Source organism: Lepisma saccharinum, chromosome 12 (genome assembly GCF_977018435.1).
Source record: "Lepisma saccharinum chromosome 12, izLepSacc3.1, whole genome shotgun sequence".
Lineage (NCBI taxonomy): Eukaryota > Metazoa > Arthropoda > Insecta > Zygentoma > Lepismatidae > Lepisma > Lepisma saccharinum.
The window spans coordinates 52,998,579-53,011,346 of record NC_139240.1 but is presented as its reverse complement, the minus strand read 5'-3'; positions in this window follow the sequence as shown (position 1 = coordinate 53,011,346).

The following is a 12,768-nucleotide window of genomic DNA, read 5'->3' as shown; positions in this document are numbered from 1 at the left end:
GGTACCCCCAACCACAGCTGGGAACTGGCCGTAGCCAGCCGCACCTCCGAAAAGCGGACGCTGGGTAAAGGATTGAAGGATGCCGCAACACCCCCGGCGTTAGCTAAAAATCGGCAAGCCGACCGGTGTCTCCTGTATAAGGACGGCAGGTCAGGAAGGAGGTCCTGATGCTCCCAGACAAGCCGGGCAGGTAGAACCTGGCACCTATCAGCCGAGCGATTAGACCAGGTAGTTAGATTGCTGCTAGGCTCTTGTTCTTCTTTCTTCCTCCTTCCTTCCGGGATGGCTGCTAGGCTTCTGGCTGGATGGCCGGTTTTTTTTCAAGATGTTTCCCAGTTGACATCCGGGAGCCAACTGAGCTCCGGCTTTTTTTTTTTTTTTTTTTTTTTTTTTTTTTTTTTTTTTTTTTTTTGACCTTTTAAACCAGGTCGGAACATCTGCACAATGAGACATGCTTCTTGACTTACGGTTTCATTTACATGTGTCGCTATTTTATTTATTTACAACATTTGGGAATACATCAATAACTTTGGGGACCACTCTGCAACTGTCGCAAGAGGGTATATGGCATATGTTCCCAAGAAAATAAGGGACAACACAATACGTTACAACATAAAACACAAGTACCCTAAGGTACGAGCGTGTCGACGAGATGAGTAATTACTCGCCGGCGCGTCGAGCGGTCCGGAGCTTCCCGGATTTCTTGTATTCCTTTCAGGAGTTGAAGAAGGCCTGAAAGGACATCGGGCTGTGCTAGTTGATGTAGTAGATTCAGCAAAGACGCTTGATCAACAGTCTGAGGAGCAGCTTGGCTTGGTGTCAGTCGAGGTGCTGGTGTGCGATTGGCTCTTCGCTGCGGCGCTGGTCGCTGTGCTGGTCGCTGGTTGGTCGAACTGGTGGATGTTCTAGGACGGTAGTCACGAGCTGGTGTCGTCACCGGGACGTCCTGTCGAATTGGCCGTGGTGTAATCTGGCGTTTGGGGTCCGATGGGGCCCGTCGTTCGTTCTTAATCTTCTTAAATAGGGAACAACCCCTATAACTAGCATAATGTGCAAGGTCGCAATTCGCGCATCTTGGAGGTATCTCTGGAGCCTTATTTGGGCAGTCCGCAAACTTATGTGGCCCCGTGCATTTCACACAACGAGGCGTCGCGTAACAGTGGCGTTGCCCATGCCCTATCCGTTGGCAAGCATGGCATTGTAGAATCTGTTTGGAGCGGTATTTTTCGACTGTAATTTCGAATATACCCATCTTCTTAAAGGTGAGGATCTGGCGAGATGTCTGATTATTAGGTAGGACGACCATCACGAGGGGCAACGGGCGTCTGGGCGGACGGGAATTCTGGTCCTCTAAATTACTGCTTTTCCGAGTGCGGTCTGGTAGATTCAAACGGCTAACACTATGGATAGTAAGTCCATAGGTGTGCGTCAAAAATGCTTGTATTTCTTCGGGAGTGGCATCCATCGGAAGGTTGCGGATTACAACCTTAAGCTTTGCTGCAGCTGATGAGCCGTATGCAAATCCAATTTCGTTTTTCTTAAGGTATTCACAAATAGTTGTGAAATCCGTCTGAGTAAGAGGATTCACTCGACAATTCCCTCGGGTGTAACGGAATTGACACCTTTTGCCGAGTAAATTATTAATATTTATAGCCATCTGCTGACTGGTCGTGTTATAGATTGTTATGCTGGGAGGCCGGCGTGTCGAAGGTGGAGCTGAGGAAACTGGCGGGTTTCCTCGTGTCGAACGACTGGGCTGCGACGCGGGCTGGCTATCGCTGTCGGTGTCGCTGCTGGTAGTATCCTCATCATATTCTGCTGCTTCTTGTGGTCCTTTCTTTCGGGATCTCTTCTTTTGGTTCCCCCTATCCATGCTCTGGGAAGAACCAGGAACAAACTCGTCCTCGCTACCTCTGCTGGGCTGTGCGGACGAGGTCTGCTACGGCCTCGTGCCTGTCATTTCTGCAGTGCACGTACGTGGATTCGAAAGATGAGAATGTGAGCTCCGGCCTCGTTGCGCTGGGTTTTATACTCGCGGTGGCGCATGGGTGGTGAAAATTTTAACTACAAATACTCGTTGCCAACTCATTTTTTTTTACATATTGCAAACCCCGTACTGAGAATTATTGCGATTTGACATTGAGAAAACACTAGCGGAAAAATCACTAGATGCACGTGCTACCATAACTAAAACTGTGTGCATCCAGACAATACAATTAGTAATGAGTCACGCAGGACTCTGCAATACTAAACAGTTTAAATGACAATAATTGATAACGTTTTACAGAATACAGCGACCACGCAGGGTCTAATAATAAGTGAAGCTAATAAACTTAGAGGTGGATCCGTTAACGTGTACAGAACACATTTAAACTAAAAGCGTACGCCTCGCATGGACATTCCGCTTAACTCTTTCATCCGATATTAAAAGGAATATAGCGACCACGCAGGGTCTAATAATAATTGAATGGCGACCAAGCGGGGTCTTAGTTTTACTAAGATTGTATTAATGATTCCGTGCTCGTAGCGAACACGGAAGAAAAGGATTTGCAGGTGCGTGCTGTTAGCGAACACACAAACTTGCCCTGTATTGTTTGTCCTTGAAAGTGGTCGATATGCAAGTGTTGCCAGTGATACCTTATAATCATTTTGTGTTTGAAATTAGCTAAAGGAAGGATCCTCAACAATTTAGGTTAACTACATGAAAGTTTTTGTTATAATATTGATATATTTCATCTTCCTTAAAATCAAATTTTACGTAGGAAATGTAAATGTTAATCAACCTAGGTTACGTTTTGTACAAAGGACAACTTCCTAAGACATTTGTAAATGTTATTATCAATTTTCAGTTGTTCCAAAGCTGTTTTTATCCGGGTGTCGATGTTCATGTAAGTGTTCTTCCTTTTATCGGTAGAGACTCCCAAGTTCTACCTGCTTAGCCGGCCCCCCGTGGCGGAGTGGTTAGCACAATGAGGTTTTTCTACACGCAAGTTTGAGAAACTGGCAACACTTGCATGCTGACAAGTTTCAAGGACAAGTAAGACAGGACAAGTTTGCGTGTTCGCTAACAGCACGCACCTGCAAATCCTTCCGGAACTGTGTTCGCTAACAGCACGTTCGCTAACAGCACGGCACCGTATTAATTAGGGTATCTATGTGACAGTTGTTATTTTCAATCGTTGGATGGCGCGCGTTCCAGTATCGCCGAGTGTGGCCCAGAGGTGCATTAACGCATATTTTCCACGTAAGTAAAGTTGTGGACAAATAGGGAATTCATACCATACGATCTGCGTATTGGTTGACCTTCTGTGAACATTTGCGCGAATTCAGAAACTCATGGTAACTTCTGACTGCTGATGAAAGTGGACGCACTTTTCTTCTTTTGACAACAAATTTAAACAATCAGAATCGGGCACTGGTTGAGCAGGAGCAAACTCCGAGCGTTTACCATAAGTTCTAGACACGCTGCAAAGTTTTGGGTACGAAGCATTGGTGTATCGTATCTGTAAACGAGTGGAGAACAGTTTTTTATTGGAACTGTAGGAGTGGCTGTAAGCATTAGTTGTTCTTCATGATAAAGCATTTATATAAATCTGCAACTCATTCACACAAACCAGAATTAGCTAGAATTGCAGCGAAAACTTCAAATAATGAAAAGTTTCTCTCGTGCTAACGACCAGGTGAGTTGTGGGAAGGATTCCAAGCTTTTCCGTCACTTCATTTTCTACCCTGATCACAACTCAGTTTGTCGATAACACGATAGAATCTTTTCATCATACGTCGCCAGGAAAGCTTCAAGACTAATTTCAAATAAATTTTAAGGGTTGCCAGGAATGGCGTAAACAATATTCATATGAATTATGGGTGACAGAAAGTGCCTTTCTTACAAAAATAGTAACGAGATGTACTGCGTGCGACACATTGCTCAGAGCCTTAATTGCAATATACTACTACTCGTAATACCAACAACTGGATTTCACTTGTTATGACACTGACCTCCAGCTATTGACGTCATTGCCTTTAGCTGTGGCCTATCTAAGATGGTCAGGGTTGAGTGCTTCTCATGTGTAACAATGCCACCCCCCTTCCTCCTTTGTGATGAAGTAAATATATCTACATGTAAAGTGCTGGAGGAAGAGCGTTTCGCTAGTGCGTCAAATAGGCACGGACGACGCTAGATAGCGTACGGAATCGAGAGCTCAGGCGGATAACGCTCGAACAGGCAAGACGAGCGATATACGTTCCAATCCCAGTATTACACGAATAACCTTAAATTTTATGTGATAGTGGGCCCTCAAATATAGATCGTCAGGTAAAAGGCGCAGTGAAATTGAAACTTTAGTCATAGTCATCATCTACATGTTATAAAGTGTTGTCTATGTTACTAATACAGTTATATATGAAAATGAAGATGATTGTGGGCTGAAACTGCCAGGAAGTTAAATATATGTGTCTACGATTATTGTCATATTAAAATGATATCCAATATATATAAAGCCGCAATCCCACCACTGACTGACCGACTGAAGCCCCGTAGGCGAAAAATGCCCGATTACAACCCCCCATGAAATCGTCCCAAAAGGCCGAGAAAATTAAAAAATCGCTAAATTAGCCCTTCTTTAAGGGTGAAAATGCCCTTTTTCACGTTCTTAGCAACCGTTTCCACGGACATTTTTGCAGCAGACATTGTTTCTTCAATTCTTAATTGTCGAGATACATTATATTTCTCACAGATCTACAACACACAGATGAACCAACTCCTGGCTTTGAAAAGGTGGCTCAAACAAGGGTGACATCTACATAATAAGGAATTTCAGCCCAGATACAATTACGTATATATTGGTAAACTCAATTCGAAAATATTATCTACATCGTGGTTGTTTTAACTTAATGTTTAGAGGTACAATAACAAACAATTATTTAGAGAGTTTGCCGTGCTTGTTGTTCACCATGGAAACGGACGTTTCTAGGGAACTTAAAGAAAGTTTATTTTCACCCCAAGAACTACTGTGAATTATACTAGACATTTCGTATTTCAAAATACGAGCGTCAGAATTTATTACAGACGCAAGGTAGGAATTTCGGGGGAATGACGGAAAAGTTATCAAATTACGTTCGAAAATGTGAAAATGACAAAAGACGTAAATATTGCATTTTCAATTTAGTGTTGCTATTGAACTAATTATCTTCAAACGGTTATTACTTACTCAGTTTATTATTAAGAAATTAGACAATACTCTTTTGAATATTTGTACCTTATTAGAGCCCATACACACGTAAAGTTACATTCTAAACTTTTCAAATTAGCGAACTTATACACTTGTTCCCCTTCATCCAATACAACATGCAGACATTTTACCCCATCTATAATATGATTACGTCCACAACGTGGCCAGAGGCCACGTCGAAAGTACGCGAGTTCTATTGTATACGCTCGAGCGTGGGAAGCTCGAGGGTGTACGAGCGAGCGAAAGTGGCTCCATGCAGTACTCTAATGTAAAGATAAATTTGTCATGCCTCATAGTACCACAACCTCTTCCGAAAGCGAATACAGACCTATTGAATTGTGCAAATGCTGTACATAATTGTCCACTTTCTTATGTGTAATAAAGACATGCATTTTCTAATACTAAGATTCTATTCTTGGCTTACTCTGAAAATAAATGCTGGTCGAAAATGTTTAACCTTTTCGTATGAACAGAACAGAAGTTCATGTTGTGTTCTATTTAAGCTCTATGTATGGCAAGTTCAGAGAGTTCAAAGAGCATGTGTTGTCAAGTTGAAAATTTAGTCCACATTTGCTTGTTATGTAGGATAGTGGGTCAAGCAACCTCATGCCTCACCACCCAGCTTATCACTTGCTACTCCATTAGTGGAAACTGTATCGAAATATTTTAACACTCTCGCAATGTTGGAAATAATAATGTGTCATTGCTTAAAAGTTCACTTTATTGTCAGATTGGCCAATGGAGTCTGGTCCTATAGTTTTTTGAGAGACATGGGTCACCCCATGACATGAAATCAGTGCATCTTGTCACGAACAATGGTTTCATAATTGTGTGCTTTGATATTATCCAGGAAACTAGAACTTAGAACACACCAGCTTTAATGCCTGCCACGCTGCCTTTTCAGAACATGCAGCATGAACGCATCATTGTAAAGAATGGCTGTAATTTGTGGGCCAATAAACCTTTGCCTCACTTAAGAGCGGGAATTTCGTCCTGGGGTACCTGTAAGCTTGGTGTAGTGCTTTGACGAAGATTTTCATCAAAGCAAGCATGATGTGTAATGGGGAAGAAATAGCAACAGTCAGTTTAGTAATCTCTTGGGCTCGCACCATAGTTTAAAATGGAATCCGAACTTAGGGATGGCCAAACGGATCCGGATACGAAAAATCCGGATCCATTCGGATCCGGATCCAAAAGTTTCGGATCCGGATCCGGATCCAAAAGTTTCGGATCTGGATCCGGATCCGAAAGTTCCGGATCTGGATCCGGATACGAGAGTTCCGGATCCGAAAGTTCCGGGTCCGAAAGTTTCGGCTCTGGATCCGGATCCGAAAGTTCCGGATCCGGATCCGAGAGTTTCGTACCTCAATCCCTTTATAATATTACTACACCTTAAAAGGTATTATGATCTTCGATTACAAAGAAATTTTTCATTAGTTAGTCCTACAAGAATTTTTTTCAAGTGTTGTTCCTAAAATACTTAGCTACGCATCGGCTAACACACTCGTGCACAAAAATAATCTTACTTGTTTAACATAAAATGTCAGAAGTGCTTTTGTAAATGCCATTGAAACGAATATGTATTCATTCGAATGTATTGGAAATGAAAACACACATAAATGTGAGACATTCCATTTTAGGATGAAACCTTTAACACATTTAACACGATAGAAATGTTATACAAAAATTATACAATTGTTCTACAGTTACAGTTTTACAAATTAAAATAAAACATTATAATATATGCAGTGTTATATAATTACAAAGTGTAAGACTAACAAGGGAGGTTATCTAAGTGTCCCCCTCCGATTTCCATGAAACTTGGCAGGCGTATAGTCGGGCCCAAAGGAAGAAATACGTGTTTTTTTTGTTTCAGCTAAAAAACTGTTTTAGGGGGCAAAACCCCCTCAAATGTCAATGAGGACAAATTGAAGTGAGGATCTGACCCCTGTGTCCCCCTTCGATTTCCATGAAACTTGGCAGGTGTATAGTGGGGCCCAATGTAAGAAATACGTGTTTTTTTTGTTTAAGCTAAAAAAACTGTTTTAGGAGGCAAAACCCCCTCAAATGTCAAGATGAGGACATATTGAAGTGAGGATCTGACCCCTGTGTTCCCCTCTGATTTCCATGATACTTGGCAGGTGTGTGTATAATGGGGCCCAAAGGAAGAAATACGTGTTTTTTTGGTTTGAGCTAAAAAACTGTTTTAGGGGGCAAAACCCCCTCAAATGTCAAGTTGAGGACAAATTAAAGTGAGGATCTGACCCCTGTGTTCCACTCCGATTTCCATTATACTTGGCAGGTGTGTGTATAGACGGTCCCAAAGGAAGAAATACGTGGTTTTTTTTTTTTGTTTCGGCTAAGAAACTGTTTTAAGGGGCAAAACCCGCCTCAAATGTCAAGATGAGGACAAATTGACGTGGGGATCATCTGATCCCTGTGTCCCCCTCCGATTCCCATGAAATTTGACAGGTGTATAGAGAGGCCCTATGCCCTCTGTTTCTTCCTATGCCATATTTGCGTAGTTTCGGGGTCAGATCCCCACTTCAATTTCTCCAAATCTTGACATTTGAGGAGGGGGGGCCTATACACCTGCCACGTTTCATGGAAATCGGAGGGGGAGACTTAGACCTCCCTTGTAAGTGTATTAATTAATTACAAATCGCGAACGCGCGCACACACACCATATATATATATATATATATATATATATATATGTATATTATATATATATATATATATGTATTAGCAGGTAACAATATGGTATAAGCACATTCTTACTTTCCAAAGAACCGCAAAACGGATCCGGATCCGAAAATTCCGGATCCGGATCGAAAAGTACCGGATCCGAAAGTACCGGATCCGGATCCGAAAGTTCTTGATCCGGATCCGAAAGTACCGGATCCGCGGATCCGGATCAGAAATTTTTTTTGGACCCGGATCCTTGGGATCCGGCACCAACCGGATCTGGCCATCCCTAATCCGAACATCCATGTCTGGTATAAAAAAAGGGAAAGAAGAATCGGAAAGGTAGTAAGAGGAGAGAGATTGAAGAAAAGTATAGAACATATAAAAACAGAGCTAGGTGTCAGGGTGTCTACTAGTCAGGAAAGTCAAGAAAAGAAAAATCTAACAGGTAGGTCAAGAAGTCAACAAAAAGTCACAGTGATCACAGTGATTGATTGAGTGATTTAGTTTCTTTTATTAAATTTGCTTTTTCACTCCTTTTGGTTAATAACGAAGATGGGAATAAATGGTGGTAAGACGAGATGAATGAAGGGACAATCACAAACATATACAGGGTGTTTCCGGGATGATGATACAATCTTTCAGGGATGACGGAGAAGGGTACATGTATCAATTTGAGATACGGAACCCTGGTCCGGAAACGACTTAGTCGAAAGTTATAAGCGAAAATCGGTGTATGAAGATGTAATACTTTTATTACCTGCACAAGTTTCACAAGCTGCTACATTCAAAACAGTTGTTCAAAGTGGTGTCCCCCAGCTTCGCTGCAGGCATGACATCGTCGCACAAAGTTCTGGCGTACCGTTGGAACAACCCCTTGGTTGTTTGAATAATGTCACAGGCAGCGAGAATTCTTGCCAGGAGATTCTCTTCAGTCTCGACAGGTGTCGTACACAAGACTTTTCACATGACCCCACAAGAAGAAATCAATTGGGGTCAGATCAGGTGACCGAGCTGGCCACGGAACAGGACCCTCTCTTGCTCCACCTTACACCGATTTTCGCTTATAACTTTCGACTGAGTCGTTTCCGGACCAACGTTCCTTATCTCAAATTGATACATGTGCCCTTCTCCATCATCCCTGAAAGTTTGTATCATCAGCCCGGAAACACCCTGTATATGGAAGACAAGTGAGTGCAGACGCCAGATCCCCGTTAGTTTGTAAAATTCAGTCCAGCGTGTACTATGTGGAAGGGAGATTGATATTTGGGTGTCTTTAGAAAGGGTTTCCCCTTACACACCGCTATCACAATGATGATCATTGCTTATATTCTAAATTAGTGATGATAATTTGAGCAGTTGACTGAGTGATAGCTGCATTTTTTTTCTTTTTATGTCTACACCTATCCAGCACATGCAAGCTTTTCCTAACATTTGTTTATGAATATTTGAACTAACTAACTAACTCTCTAGCCTTCTTAAACCCGAAGGTTCATGGCTGCAGCAACACAGGCCTTCCATCTGTCTTTATCTTGAGCAAGATCTATATACTTTTTTCCATCCCTACCGATTTCCTTTAGGTCCATCACAACGTTGTCCCTCCATCTACGTCTTGGCCTTCCTACAGGTCTCTTACCAGCAGGTTTCCCAACAAGAAACCTGCAAACTGCTCTTTCCTCTCCCATTCGTGCCACATGGCCTGCCCACCTAAGTCTTCTTCATTTAATTATTCTAATAATGTCTGGACATGAATACAAATTATGAAGTTCTAAATTATGTAACCTTCTCCACTCACCTGTCTCCTCATCCCTTTTAGGGCCAAATATTTTCCTAAGGATCTTATTTTCAAATACTATCAATTTATGATCTTCTTTCAATGTAAAGGACCAAGTTTCACACCCATATAATACTACAGGCACAATTACTGTTTTGTATATTTTAACTTTTAGTTTCTTAGATATTAAACGAGAAGACAAAAGTTTATGAAGAGAGAAGTAACATGCATTTCCTCAATTAAGCCTACTTTTTATTTCATCATAAACATATTACAGGCACGACAAAAAAGGCTATGCGTCTCTTAGGTTTACTGTATCGTTTCACCGAAATTAGTGACATCTCAGCCCTCACCTTGTACTTCAAATCATTCATCTCCCCAATAATAGAATACTGCTCTCCCGTCTGGTCCATGTCATGTCCCACTCAGCTCTCCAGAATCGATTCTGTTCTTAACTTTTTCCTGGCTATAGTTCGTTACAGGGTTCCCTCATTACGCAACTTTCCAACACCACATCTCCTGGCCTTTCTAAACCTACAGACTCCCTATCAGCGCCGTTTACTGAACGATTTTAGGTATCTTTACAAAATTGTCAATGGTAAAATCCGTTGCAACACGCTCCTCCAGGAATTCCACTTTCAAGTGCCTATGCGCTCAACACGCAACACAAATCTATTTTACACAAAAAAGCCTAGACTGGAAATTCAAAAAAGATCGCTCTTCCACAGACTTCCCACTCAATATAACGACCTCCCCTCAAGTGCGGATGTATTTTCCACAGAATATGCCTTTCGGTCAACCATCAGAAGGTATGTTGCCAAATAATATTTAAATTGTGCTATCTTGACTTATTTATATTAATATTTTGTCTTATTGTGCTATTTTTATTTTTGTTCTTTTTTGTTATTTTCATTGTTACTGATTTCAGTGTAAAATGGCTACGTGCTGTATCTGGAATTTTCTCAATAAATAAATAAATAATATAATTTTCACTTGTTAATATTGTTTATGAATATTTGAACATTTAAAATTGTATTGCATGTGTTTGTTGAGCTTTATTTCTTAATTACATTCTTGTATGTGTGAAGTCATGTAAAAATATTAAATAAAATAATGTGACCATTCCCCATTCAGGATGAAGTCTGAAATGTTTATTTTGACTTGCATTAATAGATAAGGCAAGTCTAAATCTCTTGTTAAAGTACAGCTTCAGTTTTCATCTTAACAGCCTCTTGCATTGTTTAGCGGGAGGAGTACAGGGGCATCTGTCCCTCCCAAAAGGGATGACATAAATATTATAAAAACTAACTAACTAACTCTCTAGCCTTCTTAAACCCGAAGGTTTATGGCTGCAGCACCATAAGCCTTCCATCTGTCCGTATCCTGAGCAAGATCAATCCAGTCTTACAGATTTCCTTCAGGTCCATCTCAACGTTATCCATCCATCTTCGTCTTGACCTTCCTACTGGTCTGTTACCATCAGGTTTTCCAACGAGAATCCTGTAAACTCTTCTTCCCTCTTCCATTCGTGCCACATGGCCTTCCCACCTGAGTCTTCTGGATTTAATTGAAACGAAGCTGCCATTACATTTACAGGATGCTTAAATAAAGTCGACACCGGAAGTCAAATCTAGGACTTGTTGATTACAAAGCTAATTAACTGGTTAACGGATGGACACAACAGCAAGAGTATTCTAGGACAATTATTTCCCATGTTTGTGACTAGAACAACATAGAACAACTTTGTTCCATAAATATCTTTAATAGTATCGCCGCATAGTCAAAGGATCCTGGTACGTTCCTGATGGAAATACAGTGGTTCGGATTGCATTCTCAAGGTCCACTCCGATTAGTTTAACTGACTACAAATTGGACCCAAAAGTAATCTTTGTATTTGTCATGATATGAATATGGATATATGAGGTTGTTTTTAATATCTAGAAAAATCTGCACATTTTATTTCCAGTATTCCATCTTATGCCCCTCCCAGGAAAATATTCTAGACCCGCCTCTGTTGTTAAAGAGAAATACAGTAAACCCTCGTTAACACGAATCTCAAGGGACCGAAAATTCAAGAGTTTGTGTTAATAAAATTCGTGCTAACCGGGGACTCAAATTTTATTGTTGCAATACAGTTCTTTCTACACATTAACCATTTACTCCTGCATATTCGAGACATGGACGTTATATTATTGCAATTTGATTCGCAGTAGCAATTAGGATACTACTATGTGTACACTCACCGGCAAGAAAAATGGGAGACCTATATCCTGAAATACTCGCTTCCTTGCAAGGCGTTATGTGTGTTGCCTGACTTTACGGCGACAAGTGGATTTCAATAGCAAAATGTCAATGTCAGTTTCTACCACCGCCGTAGCGTTAGGCAACACACATAACATCTTGCATTTTTATTGCCGTTAACTGTACAACTTCGTTTTATTTTCAAGTAAACGTGTTTCTGTAGTTGAGGCCTATGGAGTTACATAATTGGGGCAGGCACGTATCCAGGAATTTCTTTCGGGGGGGGGGGGGGCTCAACACCATTTTTTTAAGGGGTATAGTAAGAACCTCACAATTGTATGTTCAAGACCAGTGGTGGCAATTGGGTTCCAAAAAGGGGGGTGAGGAGGGCGGTGCAAGGAAAGTTTACTTTCTCTTGGCAGACAAGGCTTAACATTAAGAGGCCATAATGTTGAGGCAAGAAAATAAAAAATGGGGAGCAACTATCCCTTAAATCGTCGCCCCTCTAAGGCTGTCATTTTTAATCAGAACGTGAAATCGGAACATTTTTTACCACTCGACTCCTGTTTCCATGCATTAACATTATGTGCCGGAACCATCTCGGTATGTGTGTTTGTCCATTTCTTCTCATCTGGCATAAAAACATCTATGGTGTCTTTGAGAGCTTTTACGAAGCTGTTACACATGCACTCCACAACGCGAGATTCAGACTGTGGGTTGCGAACTGGACGCAGACAGTTCGCGAGTATTTCTCTCTGATTCGAGCCTGAACACCACTAACTTGTCTTGTCCTCCCATGTTTGCAGCTCGTATAAAAGCCAAAACCCACCAAATTGT